The 16,497-nt window shown below is 42.3% G+C and overlaps 1 long non-coding RNA gene across 1 annotated transcript in view; it reads right to left on the bottom strand.

Moving 5' to 3' along the window:
- Positions 1 to 303: 303 nt before the first annotated feature.
- Positions 304 to 16,497, bottom strand: part of LOC147021956 (uncharacterized) — a 45,170-nt gene continuing 28,976 nt past the window's right edge. Inside the window, exon 3 of the long non-coding RNA XR_015061020.1 lies at positions 304 to 826. This is a non-coding gene — a long non-coding RNA (uncharacterized LOC147021956). The remainder of the gene's footprint in view (positions 827 to 16,497) is intronic.

The following is a 16,497-nucleotide window of genomic DNA, read 5'->3' as shown; positions in this document are numbered from 1 at the left end:
CTGGAGTGCAAATCCTGCCACAACCTCCGAATAAAAAGTAACCCAACTGCAGGAGGACGTCCGCAGACACAGTTGAGCACTAGATATAGATGGCCGTTGGCTCATAAGGAGCTCCTCCACCCTTTGACAGGTTTTGTTTTTAATCCTGCTGGGTGTCCATATCCAAAACACCCTCCTCACCAGGAAACCTGGTGGGGGAGATGGTTTAGTCACCGACAACCCGACCATGGAACAGGTTAGTACAGGTTTACATGGTACCTGCAGCAAGTCACAGATCCAATCTGAACTGACCTGACTGGTATGTCTTCACCAGTAAAACCGCTCTCAGTACGCGTAACATTTCTGGTACTTGTATTCCTTGCATCACATGCTTTGTGCCATTTCACATGACCAACAGTCAGCAAGTTCTGATTTAATTCAGGCTCGATTTCTCCGTGAGACTTCATCATGTCTCAAACATGAAGCTTCAATGAACTTCAAAAATGGAATACTGAGATTCCGTTTGTGGCTTCTGTCCCATTATATCTCTGACATTTTATACATTTGTTGAGGTTACTAAGATATTCTGCTTTTCTTTGGTCTAAGTTTTATACCCGGACTCCTGCTTCGACTGCTGTCCATTTTGAATATGTGATCTGTACCTGTGCACGACAGTCTATACTACGAAGCAAAGCACTACTGGTTAGACTACATCGACTGAGTCGTTCGGTGTGGGGTTAGTCTATCGAAGCACATCTGAAGCAATGTCTAATGCTGCATCAGGGGGGGACTACGTCCTGCTCTTCATGCATCTACTTGGGTTTGCTGTTCTTCAGGACAGTCATACCTGAAAAAAAACACAAATAAAATCTTATATGCTAATAGTTTAACAAGATTACCGTTATTTCAAACGCAAGATATATACACAGGTCCATGTATAATTAGCACAAATATGCAGTAATTAACAGAAAGCACATCACGTAATTTTGAAATATAAAATATTATTAACAAATACACTTACAAATGTCGGAGGAATGTTTTTTTTTTTTTTAAGTGAAAAAACGAACATTTTCTATTTATCTCCGTTGAGGCACTGAGTTTGCCCTTGGTGACCTTTCTGTGTCCTTTGCTGAAGGTCAAAGGTCATTACGCTTAGATGTATTAAAAAGATGAATGTCCTAGAAACGTTTTCAGGGCTCATTTGTATTTCTACGGTGAAAACTGATAAAGTTACAATGGAAAGACGTACCCGTACCCCCATTCTAATTTCTTCAGTTCAGCCATTGACACATTAACGTGTTTTTTGTCGAGCTGTGGTTACCTTGTTCCCACCTAATTTTCTGTACTGCCACCCAGGTGATAAACGGTGGTGATAGGCCTATCATGTGAAACAGCCAAACCTTTTCCGGGAGAGAAAGTAAACGGAACTGATTTTGAGGCCCCTTTTGGAGATTGGGCTCCCGGACGAGAAGGTGAAGGAGGTTATGTTTTCACCCTTGTCTGTCTGTTTGTTTGTAGGAGGAGGAGATTGAGACGATACTCCGTGCAGAGCGTTGGTGCTGTTTAAGCAGTCTCCTTGGCTATTGGGCACAATCCTGGACGGGTCGCCACTCCGACACAGGATCCCAGCATGCTGGCACTCATTTTGCCGACCTCGGAAGGATGACAGGCCGAGTTAACCCCACCTGGTATTAATTCAACAGCTGAGCAGGATCCAAAGCCCACCACCCAAACCATTAAGCCAACACCAGGCATGTTTTTGAGAGATCGGGCCAAAAACGATATCGTACTGTGTGTAGCATGATATTTAAAAAATGTATTGGGCCCGATATGTTCTTGTGGATCAGGCATTACGTGGCAGAGGTATGCGCTCTACCGAGTGCCCTTCTAGTTATGATAAGTTACAGAACAAGTTTGAGTTTCAGCACGTTTCATCAATTTTTCTCAAAGTTATGCCCTTTTTAAACTTAGAAAATATCACATATTCCACACGGGTCAGTGTTCAGATGCCCCGACTCCACCCCACTGCTTGACACCTATTGGCCGGACAGCTGGTCTGACTCTACCCCAGTAAAGTCATCAGTGTTATGGGTGTTATGGGTGTTATGGGTGTTAGTCCCAATGTTTTTTTGTTCGTCTCCAAAAAATAAAACCACCCCAATGGGTTTTAGTCTCTGGCCCAGTGCAATTGGCATGATCCCAGATAATATATATATATATATAACCACGATGTAGTATATATACACATAAGCCGTACTCGTGTTTTTTTTTTTTTGCTTTAATACGAAATAGGCAAAGCCTAGAAATGAATGAAACACTGTGGGTTAGAAAGGTTCTTCTTCTTCATTTTAAGTCTGATATTGGCTCGAGCGTGTGTTAAAGCAAAATAATTTTTCTCTCCGGTTTGTTTTCCTCATTTTCTTTATTGATTTCTAGTCTGCAGAAGATATCAGTAAATGAAAATTGCTTTTCCATTTATTTTGCCGAATGGACCCAAACATGGTGGGTTGTGGGACTTCTTCTTCTTCTTCTTCTTCTTCTTCTTCTTCTTCTTCTTCTTCTTCTTCTTCTGCTTCTACTTCTTCAATGGGATCGGGAGGGACGTGTATTGCAAAGCAATTCTCGCTCTTGTTTAATGTAGGGGGATGTATATTTCTCCGCCCCACCCACTCCACCGACACGACACAAGCTGGTCCACTCTTAACATTATGGTCTTACGGAGAATGAAACATGCAATTATGGGCGCAAGGATTTGAAGGAAGCATCTGCTGAAGCTCACCAGTTCAGATTCAGAGGAAGCGGTTTTTATGCACCTGTACCCCTTAGCCTAATAGTTCGCCCAAAAGTGGCGGAGAAACAGGAAATGAAGTTCAATTTATCTTCATTCACCGCAGAGGATGTCAGCCACCTGACAGTTATTGAAGATGAGAAAGTGAGAAAATTAAAGCACAATACACCCTCTGTCGCCCATGCTACTCATTAATCAAGGAAATGACTAAGCCTACTTTGTAAGTCTATAACTTCATTGGACGCAGGAGTTGACGCATGAAATTCCTGACAAGAACTCGATACTTATGTTGACATTGCAAGAACTAGATACTTATATGGACAAGTAACTAGATACTTATGTTGACAAGTAACTAGATACTTATGTTGACTTATGTTGACATTATGTTTTATGCCCGGAGGAACACAATTCGTGGAGTGGCAGCTTTGCCAATTCTACTAAAATGCAATGAAATATTAGTCCAATTAAAACAGCACCCTCTTTCATAACCAATAACCTCAGCCGCTCATCATGCCAGAGTTGTGAAACTTCATATACTTGAACAAAGTACTGAGGTCTTTGTCCTGGATGATTATCATTGTCGTCGGAGTTGAAATTATGGAACAGTGAATTTGCAAAAATTTGCTTTTTTGACCCTAACACCCCTGTTCATAGTGGTCTACAAAAAAAAACTGCAGGACTGTCAAAAGTGCCAACAAGTCATTTCAGATTCAGCAACTGTTCAGCGACAACGAATCCAAAATTTGAGTTGTTCCTCGATCTTCTTCTTCTTCCTCTTTCGGCTTGCTCCCGTTAGGGGTCTCCACAGCGGACCAACCGTCTCCATTTCGCTCTATCCTCCACATCTTCCATTGACACTCCAACCACCCGCATGTCCGCCCTCACCGCATCCATGAACCTCTTTTTTGGCCTTCCTCTTCTCCTCCTGCCTGGCGGCTCCATCTTCAACATCCTTCTCCCGATATACTCCGTTTCCCTCCTGTGCACATGTCCAAACCATCGCAATCTCGCCTCTCTCACTTTGTCTCCAAACCGTCCGACCTGCGCTGTCCCTCTAATACACTCATTTCTTATCCTATCCATCCTCGTCACTCCCAACGAGAATCGCAGCATCTTTAACTCTGCCACCTCCAGCTCTGCTTCCTGTCTTTTTGTTAGCGCCACCGCCTCCAAACCATACAACATAGCTGGTCTCACTACCGTCTTGTATACTTTCCCCTTCACTCTTGCAGCTACCCTTCTGTCACAAATCACTCCTGCAACTCTTCTCCACCCACTCCATCCTGCCTGCACTCTCTTTTTCACTTCTCTCCCACACTCTCCGTTACTTTGGACAGTTGATCCCAAGTATTTAAACCCATCCACCTTCCCCACCTCAACTCCTTGCAACTGCACCATACCACCACCCTCCCTCTCATTTACGCACATGTACTCCGTCTTACTCCTACTGACTAACATTCCCCTTCTCTCCAGTGCGTACCTCCACCTCTCAAGGCTCGATTCAGCCTGCTCCCTACTCTCCCTACAGATCATGATGTCATCCGCGAACATCATAGTCCATGGAGACTCCAGTCTGATCTCGTCCGTCAACCTGTCCATCACCATTGCAAACAGGAAAGGGCTCAGAGTCGATCCTTGGTGCAATCCCACTTTAACCTTAAACCGGTCCGTCATTCCTACCGCACACCTCACCGCTGTCACACTGTCCTCATACATATCCTGCACGATCCTCACATACTTCTCCACCACTCCCGACTTCCTCGTACAATGCCACAACTCCTCTCTTGGCACCCTATCATAAGCTTTCTCTAAATCCACAAACACACAATGTAACTCCTTCTGGCCTTCCCTATACTTCTCCATCAACATTCTCAAAGCAAACATCGCATCAGTGGTGCTCTTTCCTGGCATAAACCCATATTGCTGCTCACAGATCGTCACCTCTCCTCTCAACCGAGCTTCCACTACTCTTTCCCACAACTTCATGGTGTGGCTTAACAACTTTATCCCTCTGTAATTTCCACAGCTCTGCACATCACCCTTGTTCTTGAAAATCGGAACCAGTACACTTAATCTCCACTCCTCCGGCATCCTCTCACTTTTCAAGACTTTATTAAACAATCTGGTTAACAACCCCACTGCCATCTCTCCTAAGAACTTCCATGCCTCCACTGGTATACCATCTGGGCCAACCGCCTTTCCACTTTTCATCTTCTTCATAGCAGTCCTCACTTCATCCTTACTGATCCACCCCACTTCCAGATTCACTATCTCCACCTCTTCCAACCTTCTCTCTCTCTCATTTTCTTCATTCATCAGCTCCTCAAAGTACTCCATCCACCTTCTCAACACACTCTCCTCGCTCGTCAGCACATTCCCATTTGCGTCCTTTATCACCCGAACCTGCAGCACATCCTTCCCAGCTCGGTCCCTCTGTCTTGCCAATCGGTATAAATCCTTTTCCCCTTCTTTTGTATCCAACTTCTCATACAGCTCGTCATATGCCTTTTCCTTGGCCTTTGCCACCTCTCTTTTTGCTTTTCGACGCCACTCCTTGTACTCCTGCCGACTTTCTTCATCTCTCTGACTATCCCACTTCTTTTTCGCCAACCCCTTCTTCCTTATACTTTCCTGTACTTCCTCATTCCACCACCAAGTCTCCTTATCTTCCTTCCTCTGTCGAGATGTCACACCAAGTACCTTCCTAGCTATCTCCCTCACAACTTCTGCTGTCGTTGCCCAATCATCCCACACATCTTTACCACCATCCAACGCCTGTCCCACCTCCTCCCTAAATTTCACGCAACAGTCTTCCTCCTTCAGCTTCCACCATCTGGTCCTTGGTTCAGCCCTCACTCTCTTCCTCAACCTCACCTCTAAAGTCATCCAACAGACCACCAATCGATGCTGTCGAGCTACACTCTCCCCTGCCACAACCTTACAGTCACTAATCTCTTTCAGGTTGCATCTCCTACTTAAGATGTAATCCACCTGTGTGCACTTTCCTCCACTCTTGTATGTCACCCTGTGTTCCTCCTTCTTCTTGAAATATGTATTTACCACTGCCATTTCCATTCTTTTTGCAAACTCTACCACCATTTGCCCTTCCACATTTCTCTTGTTGAGACCGTACCTACCCATCACCTCCTCATCCTCTTTATTCCCTTCCCCAACATGTCCATTGAAATCTGCTCCAATCACCACTCTTTCATCTTTGGATACACTCTCCACCACTTCATCTAACTCACTCCAGAAATCTTCTTTATATTCCATCTCACACCCCATATGTGGGGCATATGCACTGATGACATTCATCATCACCCCTTCAATTTCCAACTTCACACTCATCACTCGGTCAGACACTCTCCTCACCTCCAATACCCTCTTGACATGATCTTCCTTCAGGATTATCCTGACACCATTTCTCCTCCCATCCACACCATGGTAGAACAGTTTGAAACCACCTCCAATGCTCCTCGCCTTACTCCCCATCCACTTGGTCTCTTGTACACACAGTATGTCCACCTTTCTTCTCTCCATCATATCAGCCAACTCTCGCCTTTTGCCAGTCATCGTCCCAACATTCAGAGTTCCAACTCTCACCTCCACACTTCTACCCTTCCCCCTCTCCCACTGCCTCCGGACTCGCCTTCCCCATCTCCTTCTCCTCCTTCGCCCAGCAGTAGCACAATTTCCACTGGTACCCTGCTGACCACCGGTACCGGTGGCGGTCATTGGTAACCGGGCCTCGACCGATCCGGTATGGAAATTCGTTTTGTTGTCCGCATAATGATTTGGCATAGGTTTTTACGCCGGATGCCCTTCCTGACGCAACCCTGGTCGCCTCTTACGACACACAGGGATATGGTACACCTATTCTAACCGGGGCATACACCGGGCCCAGTACAACTGGTGCTCATTTCGCCGACCTCGGAAGGATGGCAGGCTGATGTGGTGAGTTGTTCCTCGATCACGGTCAGTAAAATCGATTTATAGCGTTCTTTTGCCTTGTGGGCCCACGGCCTATTTTTACTGAGCGCAGTCATGTAACTTCCAACTGTCACTACAACTACCACCTTGAGAAGGAGTTTAACAGCTATCAGTGTGGATTCTGTTATTTTCTTTATGGATGGTTCGATGTTGCAAATCCACCAAAACACTCTTGAGAAGATCTGAGATTTCAGTCGAAACCCCTCTTTTCGGTGCTCAGCTGATCCAGTGTTTGAGTGACAGCGTTATCTATATAAACATCAAATGGGCAATCTAGCTCAGATGTAGTTTGTGAAAAATACAGAACTGCCTGCTGCCTAATGCAGTGTAAGCGGCTACACCGCTAACCGCAGCATCAGTCAGCCTACATGACTTTAAAGCCTTTTTCATAGCAAGTTCATCAGTCTCTCCCCTGGGGGAAAGGAATCAATCCACGGACACATTTCTGGCTCCCTGGTCGTTATCAGTGAAGAGTGAATTCTACCAAGAAAATGAGCAAATATGCCGTCCCATGAGGGAGCATATTGCACTAGAGTGGTAGGTAGAAGCTCGAAACAATCATGAGTTGTTGTTTCGCCCCTGCCCCGAAAGGAGAAGTTAAATTGACATTGGGGTAGCAAGACAATTCTGGCAAGTGTATAAGTGAAGAGGGGGGAAAAAAAAAAAAAAAAAAAAAAAAAAAAGAAAAAAAGAAAGAAAAAAAGAAAGAAAGAAAGAAAGAAAGAAAGAAAGAAAGAAAGAAAGAGAAAGAGAGAAAGAAAGAAAGAAAGAAAGAAAGAAAGAAAGAAAGAAAGAAAGAAAGAAAGAAAGAAAGAAAGAAAGAAAGAAAGAAAGAAAGAAAGAAAGAAAGAAAGAAAGAAAGAAAGAGAGAGAGAGAGAGAGAGAGAGAGAGAGAGAGAGAGAGAGAGAGAGAGAGAGAGAGAGAGAGAGAGAGAGAGAGAGAGAGAGAGAGAGAAAGAGAGAAAGAGAGAGAGGGAGAGAGAGAGAGAGAGAGAGAGAGAGAGAGAGAGAGAGAGAGAGAGAGAGAGAGAGAGAGAGAGAGAGAGAGAGAGAGAGAGAGAGAGAGAGAGAGAGAGAGAGAGAGAGAGAGATCATGGGTCTGGATAGGAGATGACAAGAAATGGTGGTGCAATGCCTGCTTGAAGCCTTGGAGTGAAGAGTGGGAAAGAACAGTTTCAGGAAGCCAGTTCCAGAGAGGAGAAACGTTTTTCTTAAATATTCACATCAGGTTGGTGGGGGAACCTTTCTTAGTCGGAGGTCCATCACAGCTATTGCTAAACTTGCTATAGGACAGATATATGCTTCGTAATGGTGTTAATAATTTCAAAAACAGATGCAGATAAGCAATAGAACTAATCATTTTGACTGTTATTAAATTTGCACATGTAAAAATGATTGCAATATAACTTAACATCCTGATTCGAGACCCGAAAGAAAAGTAACATAGGAAATCATATACAAATTAATAATAGTCAGAACACCAAAAAGCAATTTTGAAGTAACTTACCTAATGTATAATGTGACTTCAGAGATTGCTTCCTTTTCACGAGAGTATCCATGTTGGGTGGAATCTTTGTTACACACAAGGATGTACACATATAGGAACTTTTGCGCAAGAGGATGCCATTCGGCCCATCACGCCTGTCCTGTCAAACCCCAGAACCAAATCGCCCATCTTCACACAAGCTACCGACAAGTCCTGTCAATATCCGCATACCCCCTCTCTCTCCAATGCTTCTAGCTACCTAAATAATTCGAATTTAAACCCATCTACCACCTCTACTGCCACTATCTTTTCAGGGAGACCATTCCATGCATAAACTACTCTCTGACCGAAAGACCCCTGCATTAATACTGTTATGTTTGTGGGGTATATGGAGGAATTTCATCATAAAGGTAGGATTGTATAGTGTAGCACGAACCATGCATGGGCAGGAGACATCTCATTGTAAATTTAGTCGGGAAAACTGTCAGCTGAAGATTGTTACATGTCACCACATGGGGGTCGTGCTGTCTGAACAAGGTCGGGTTTAAGACTAGTTTCTCCCAGTATGTGATTGTCCTTGTGACCGTTTCCTACGTTTTTGCATTTACAAGGCCAGAAATAAAAGAACCACGTTTTACAACAACAACTACTATTACTACTACTACTACTACTACAACAACAACAACAATGGCCGACCTGGCTGCCGATAGAGTCCGAGCAGGCAAAAAACCCCACCTTCTTGGCTTTGTACTGGCAGGCCACGCCCCCGAGGCTTACGATTGGTCGGTGTGACGTCAGAGGGAGCATAATAAGGGAGGGGGGTGAGTTGATGTGAGGAACATGGTTGAAACAGAGGGTCTCGTTTTTGCTCTCCTCGACGCAACGAGAAAGCTGGCTGATTCTCATTGTGCTGGTGTGGATTTGTTCACGTACTGAAATAAGACGCTAGCCATTGACTGTTTGGCTGGGTCGTGACACTTTTAGGCACTTTGGGAGAGAGGAGAAGAGTGCGTCTCTTGGCCTTATCTCAGGGCCTCAACAATCGTCTTGTAGTATGTTTAAGAAGAAAGGCGGTGCCCTTTGCTGTGAGCGGGCCAGGTGTCAAGAGAGGAGTTGTGTTGGCAATCTCGATCGTGAGAAGAAACTGTACGGCAGGTTGTGGGCCCCAGCGTTGGAGTCTATCCAAGCGAAACACCGCAACGTACATGACCGCAGAGAGCGAATCGGCACCATTTTTGGTGCGTTTTCCCACGCAGTGGCTATGTGGTTTCCAGGATCACCAGGCTCCTAAAAGGTCATCTCTAGGCACACAAGCTAAGTGTTGGAACAAAAGGAGGATTTTATTTTATTTTATCTGTTCCCTTGTCTGTTTTTGTGACTGAGTAGAGACATCTCAAATTAGGCTTTAGTTAACTCACTTTTCATTGTCACACGCTTGATTTAATTTCATTACAAATCTTTGATTTATTTTCATTAAACCCTCATTTGTTAAATTTACTTGCGTTTGTGTATTCATTGTGGGTTCGAGTATAAACTCGTGTGTTCCGTTCTGGTATGTGCTACGCCGCCTTCCGTCCTGCGCGTACCATAACCTCCAATAATCTCGGCTGTTCGCCTCCAAGGTAAAACTGTTCGGCTATCCGTCCAGGTCGGTGTTAACCTAACCTGACTGGAACACGACAATACTATCGGAACTCTCATCCTCTTGACGCTGATCAGGCTATGTGGCCCTTGATCCTAAAACTCAAACCCCGATGTTCTCAATGCCGTGAACAAACTTTGGTACATCACGGGTGATGAAGGTTGTGGTCAAGTTTCATCGGAATTGTGTGTAGTTTCTGAAAAGAAAGCAAATGCATATTTAGGGGGGTAATACCCCTCTCCCCAGAAACCCTCCTCGACCCCAATTTTTTTTTTTTATGTCATGAACAAATTTTAGTACATCATGGGTGGTGAAGATGGTGGTCAAGTTGAATTGGAATTGTATGTGTAGTTTTGGAGAAGAAAGCAAATACATATTTTGGGCGGCCCCCCTTAAATCCCCTGAGAGCCAGATTTTTCTAATGTCACGAACAAACTTTGGTATGTCATGGGTGATGAAGGTTGGCGTGAAGTTTCATCGGAATTGTGTGTATCGATTGAGAAGAAAGCAAATACCTCTTTGGGGAGGTAACCCACTCCCCGCCCACCGTAAACTCCCTCTGTCGATAGTCAGACCCCGTTTTTTTTTTTTTTGTTTTTAATACCATCACGGGTGATGAAGGTTGTGGTCAAATTTCATTGAAATCGTATATATAGTTTGTCAGAAGAAGTTGCAAGTATTTGTGGACGGACAGACGGATGGACGGCGCATTATCCCATAAGCTCCCCAGACCTACTTTACAGGTGAGCTAAAAACAATCCCTGGGAATATTATAACAAACAAACTCCAGTTGGAGGTTGTCCTGGGCTCAGTAACGATCCTGAAGAGAGCCCTCGGCACAAAACTTTGAGAACAGAAAATTTCACAACTTGGTCCATGAATCGTGACCCCCTTACTGAAATGAAGGTGGATACTTTGAGCCCACCCTGGGAGGACTTTATTCAACATTCTGAAACCCACACATGTGGACACACACACACACACATGGCCGATATCGGCAATTTTTGGGAATCGGCAGATTGGAGTCAGTTTAATTACCGACTGCAGTACTTACTGTATACAACCCAGAAACCTTGAGTAGCTTTCACCGAAAAACAACGTTCCATTTATGTAGACATTTCAAGGATATTATCACAAACATTATTCTTTATAAACAGATGTGTGTGATGGGTGGAAAAAAAATTGGCTCAGTAATTTAGAAAACATGTTCATACGGCAAATGGCTCAGAAATCGGGCGTTATCAAATATATTTTGCTTTGAAACTCACAAAGGGAAACATTTAACCTTTGTAAAGCAAATCTGATAACCAAATGCTTTCAAAACAGGCATGAGGACAAAGGAAAACCTGAAAGAACCTCCATAAGGTACAGGATGAAACGTTGCCACCACGGCACCAGTAAACAGGCATGGCATGTCCACACACCCGCGGAGAGTCCGTACAGATCCAAATCTACCAATATGTACCACGTCCATGTGTGCCGTATACGTACCTCTCTACCTTGTAGTAACTGTCAACTGCACATCCCGATCAGGACACGAACTGTACTGTACAGCTCGGTAAGTGGCTAAAGCACTCAAGCACTCCAACGGAACCCCTCGCATGGCAAGTGATTACCAATTGCCCTCGATGCAACGATGCACTTAGAAATGCCCGTGCAATGTCCGAATTGGACAAATCAACACTTTTTGGAGGAGTTGTAACTGTTGATACTTTCAAATCTGGAGCTTACATTTTGTAATAATGGTTAGTTTAAGAGATTCTCTCGGTTATTCATAAACGCAGATGAAATAAAGCCACTAACGCTGGCGTCTCCAGGCGTTTATAAGCATTGCAATGTACCCAGTGATTCGGAGCTATGATGAACATTCGATTATACGAGTGAGGAAAGTGGAAAAAAAACAACTTTATCATTAAGAAATCATTGCAGCCTGTTCCAAGTCAAGGCATGGTTGAGCAGGCCAAAAAACAGGGTGGCTTCAGACCCTAGCGAGGTTACCCAGGAAACGACTTCAGAAGAAAAAAAGAAAGAAAGAAAGAAAGAAAGAAAGAAAGAAAGAAAGAAAGAAAGAAAGAAAGAAAGAAAGAAAGAAAGAAAGAAAGAAAGAAAGAAAGAAAGAAAGAAAGAAAGAAAGAAAGAAAGAAAGAAAGAAAGAAAGAAAGAAAGAAAGAAAGAAAGAAAGAAAGAAAGAAAGAAAGAAAGAAAGAAAGAAAGAAAGAAAGAAAGAAAGAAAGAAAGAAAGAAAGAAAGAAAGAAAGAAAGAAAGAAAGAAAGAAAGAAAGAAAGAAAGAAAGAAAGAAAGAAAGAAAGAAAGAAAGAAAGAAAGAAAGAAAGAAAGAAAGAAAGAAAAAAAGAAAGAAAGAAAGAAAGAAAGAAAGAAAGAAAGAAATAAAGAAAGAGAAAGAAAGAGAGAGAGAGAGAGAGAGAGAGAGAGAGAGAGAGAGAGAGAGAGAGAGAGAGAGAGAGAGAGAGAGAGAGAGAGAGAGAGAGAGAGAGAGAGAGAGAGAGAGAGAGAGAGAGAGAGAGAGAGAGAGAGAGAGGTGGCCGATGATCACCTGATGAAGGATATAATTAAATAAGGCCGTTAATTATCTTTAAAATGGGTGTTTTAATGAACCCAAACACCCAATTTTCACTTTTGCACTTTCTTGGAGTTTTCTTCGTGTGCATGCAAAGTTTCAGGCTGCTAGGTTTTATAGTTTTGGAGTTATGGAGGACATGCACACACACAGACAGACAGACACACAGACAGACACGCAGACACAGACACACCCTTTTATTCGTAAAGATATATACATCCATATACACATTTACAATGCCTGGTGTTGGCTTAATGGTTAGGGTGGTGGGTTTTGGATCCTTGGATCCTGAGTTCAAATCCCACTCCGCTGTTGAATTAATACCAGGTGGGGTTGACTCTGCCTGTAATCCTTCCGAGGCTGGCAAAATGAGTGCCAGCTTGCTGGTATCCTGTGTCGGAGTGGTGACCTGCCCAGGATTGTGCCCAATAGCCAAAGAGACTGCTGAGGCAGCACCAACGCTCTGCACAGAGTATGGTCCCAATGGACACATGCACACGCACACACACACTATAAAACATTCGGAACACCTGCTCTTTCCACGAAATAGACTGATCAGGTGAATCCAGGTGAAAGCTATGATCCCTTATTGATTCCATCAATCCATCCATGGGGATTGGGGACCATACTCTGTGCAGAGCATTGGTGCTGCCTCAGCAGTCTCCTTGTACCTGTTAAATCCACTTCATTCAGTGTGGATGAAGGGGAGGAGACAGGTTAAAGAAGGATTTTAAAGCCTTGAGATTATTAAGACACAGATTGTGTATGTGTGCCATTCAGAGGGTGAATGGGCAAGACAAAAGATTTAAGTGCCATTGAATGGGTTATGGTAGGTGCTAGGTGCACCAGTTTGAGTGTGTCAAGAACTGCAACGCTGCTGGGTTTTTCATGCTCAACAGTTTCCCGTGTGTGTCAAGAATGGTCCACCACCTAAAGGATATCCAGCTAATGGCAGGCCAGTAATCAAAAAACGGTTCATTGATGAAAGAGGCCAAATGAGGCTGACACGAATTGTGTGGAGCAACAAATGGGCTACAGTCAGTCCAGTGCAACATTGGTGTCAAAAGACCCATAAAAGAATGCTCAACTTGTCATACCCTGACATGAATGGGGTATGGCAGTTGATGACCGTACAGAGCTCCGCTTCTTTCAGCAAAAACACAAGAACCTATGGTTGCACTGGGCTGAAGAACTAAAACACTGAAACTGGAGGGTTGGAAAAACATTGCCTGGTCGAATGAATCCTGGTTCCTGTTGTTTCACATTAATGGGAGGACGAGGGTATGAAGAAAACCACATGAGTACATGCATCCATCACACCGTGTGTCAACATTGCAGGCTGGTGGTGGTGTGATGATGTGGGGTTTGTTTTCATGCCACACATTGATCCTCTTGATAAAAGTGGAGCAACGTTTGAATGACATTATATGAACATCATTGCCAATCAGGTGCATCCCTTCATGGCAGTAGTATATCCATCTGAGAATACATTTCTTCTGCAGGATAATGCCCCATGCCACATGGCTAGGATTGTCCAGGAATGGTTCCATGAACATGACAGTGAATTAAGCTTACTCCAGTGGCCTGCCCAGTCAGCAGATCTCAATCCAATTGAGCATCTCTGGGATGAAATGGAACGAGCTATTCGGAGGAGAGATTCACTACCAGCCAACTTGACAACTGTGGGAAGCACTGGAGTCAACATGGGCTAACATCTCTGTGGAACGTTTTTGACACCTTGTTGAGTCCATGTCCTGATAAATTGAGGATGTTCTAAGGACAAAAATAGGTGCAACACAATATTAAGAAGGTGTTCATTATGTTTTATACACTGGGTGATTCCTTGCCAACTCACCTAAATTTCAAAAACCTCCCCAGGTCACCTCCTCAGATTTTGCTGGAAAAATTCTTAAATGTTGATGTATATGGCTCTACTCACCATGCAAAAGATTAGCTTTCAATTCCTCATCGTTTAAAAAATATCTATCTCTCGAGACCTTTGAAATTTGGCCCTAAAAATGCCAAATGTGAAAAACGCATTTCTTCCCAACTTCAGGGGCTTATAATTTTATAATGGACTCCTCTAGAAAGTGAATATTGCAAATATTTACTAATTGGCATCAAATTTTTCAATTAGGGCATCAGATAGCCTCTGGGATGCATATTTCTCACTCTGTAGGAAGCTAAAAATTGATTTTGGGCCAAAACGAGCTAAAATAAGGTGAAACTATAGTAGCCCTCCTGAAAATATGGAACAACTTAGATTTTTTTTCGTCATAACACAGTGATTATAGGGTCATTATCTATCCATAGATACATTTTTGTTTGGATAATACAGTTAGGTGATGAATAATAAAAGTTTTACCATAAGTCCTTGCCTCCGAGGGCTCTAAAATGGACCAATTTTGTACCCTGGTTTGACCATGTGGCTGGGGTTTAGGATCTTAATTTTTTCTAAAGATTGCCTCATATAAGATGTCTACTGACCACATAATTTTATCTAACGCCCATGGCTTCATATTAAAATAAATTTTTATTTACATGCACGTTTTTTTATAATTATTCACTTTTTCATATTCATGAGCTTATAAATCTGAAACTGAACACTCTAGCAAAGTGATACTGCAGATATTTATAAACTGGCATATGAAATTTAAGGATCTCTTATCAGAATGCCTGATAAATGCATGTTTCTATCTGTAGGAAGTTGAAAATGCCACTTTGAACAAAAATGGTGAATATGCAGGGGGCATTAACTGAGGTTATGTAACAACTTAGATTATTCTTCTCATAAATTAATAATTATAAGTACATTTTTTATTCAAAAATAAATTATTGTAATCATCCAAACATATGCTTGGGTTTTAATTTTAAAAACATGTCATGTTTTAAGTTATATTTTTAGACCTGTTATTTTAATTAGACCTGTTTTCTAAGATGTAAAATTCTGTGCCTCTGAGTGCTAGATAAGATAATCATAATGAATGTCATAAAAGATGAAAGGTCATAAAAGAGTTTTCTAAGGTATAAAAATTACTAATATTCAATGTCTCTGTATATCTGCAAATAAGAAAGCTGCTACTCAACTTATTAAATTTGTTCTAATTTATAATTTGCAATCACTTACGAAAGTAATCATGAGCATGTATTTATGAATAAATAACATCCTTATCACTAATCACTAATGTCTAAAAAGCATAATTTAGCCTCATGCGCACCCCTGCAAGTTCACCTTGTTTTGTACCAAGTTGGCCAAATTGGCATATTTGGCTTCCTAAAACTAGGAGTATGTGCTTTCTAGAGACATTCTGATGCTACAATCTGAAATTTTGGATACCAGTTTATAAAATTCTGAAGTAACTCTTTTTTGGATAGTTCCATTTAAGATTTATAAACTTCTGAATATGAAAAAAGTGAATAATTATAAAAAACGTGCATGTAAATAAAAATTTATTTTACTATGAAGCCATGGGCGTTAGATAAAATTATTCGGTCAGTAGACACATCTTATATGAGGCAATCTTTAGAAAAAAAAAATGAACATCCTAAACCCCTCGCCACATGGTCAAGCCAGGGGACAAAATTGGTCCATTTTGGAGCCCTCGGAGGCAAGGGCTTATGGTAAAACTTTTATAATTCATCACCTAACTGTATTATCCCAGCAAGAATGTATCTATGGATAGATAATGACCCTATAATCACTGTGTTATGAGGAAAAAATTCTAAGTTGTTCTATATTTTCAGGAGGGCTCCTATAGTTTCACCTTATTTTAGCTCGTTTTGGCCAAAAAGCCATTTCTAGCTTCCTATAGAGTGAGAAATATGCATCCCAGAAGCTATCTGATGCCATAATTTAAAGATTTGGATGCTAGTTAGTAAATATTTGCAATATTAGCTTTCTCGAGGAGTAAAAAATATAATTATAAACCACTGAAGTTGGGAAGAAATGCGTTTTTCACATTTGGCATTTTTAGGGCCAAATTTCAAAGGTCTCGAGAGAGATATTTTTTAAACTATGAGGAATTGAAAGCTA

This window comes from Eptatretus burgeri, chromosome 8 (assembly GCF_056783735.1).
Source record: "Eptatretus burgeri isolate ZD-2024b chromosome 8, Ebu_testis_v1, whole genome shotgun sequence".
NCBI classification, from domain to species: domain Eukaryota; kingdom Metazoa; phylum Chordata; class Myxini; order Myxiniformes; family Myxinidae; genus Eptatretus; species Eptatretus burgeri.
This window is presented reverse-complemented; position numbering and strand designations above follow the sequence as displayed.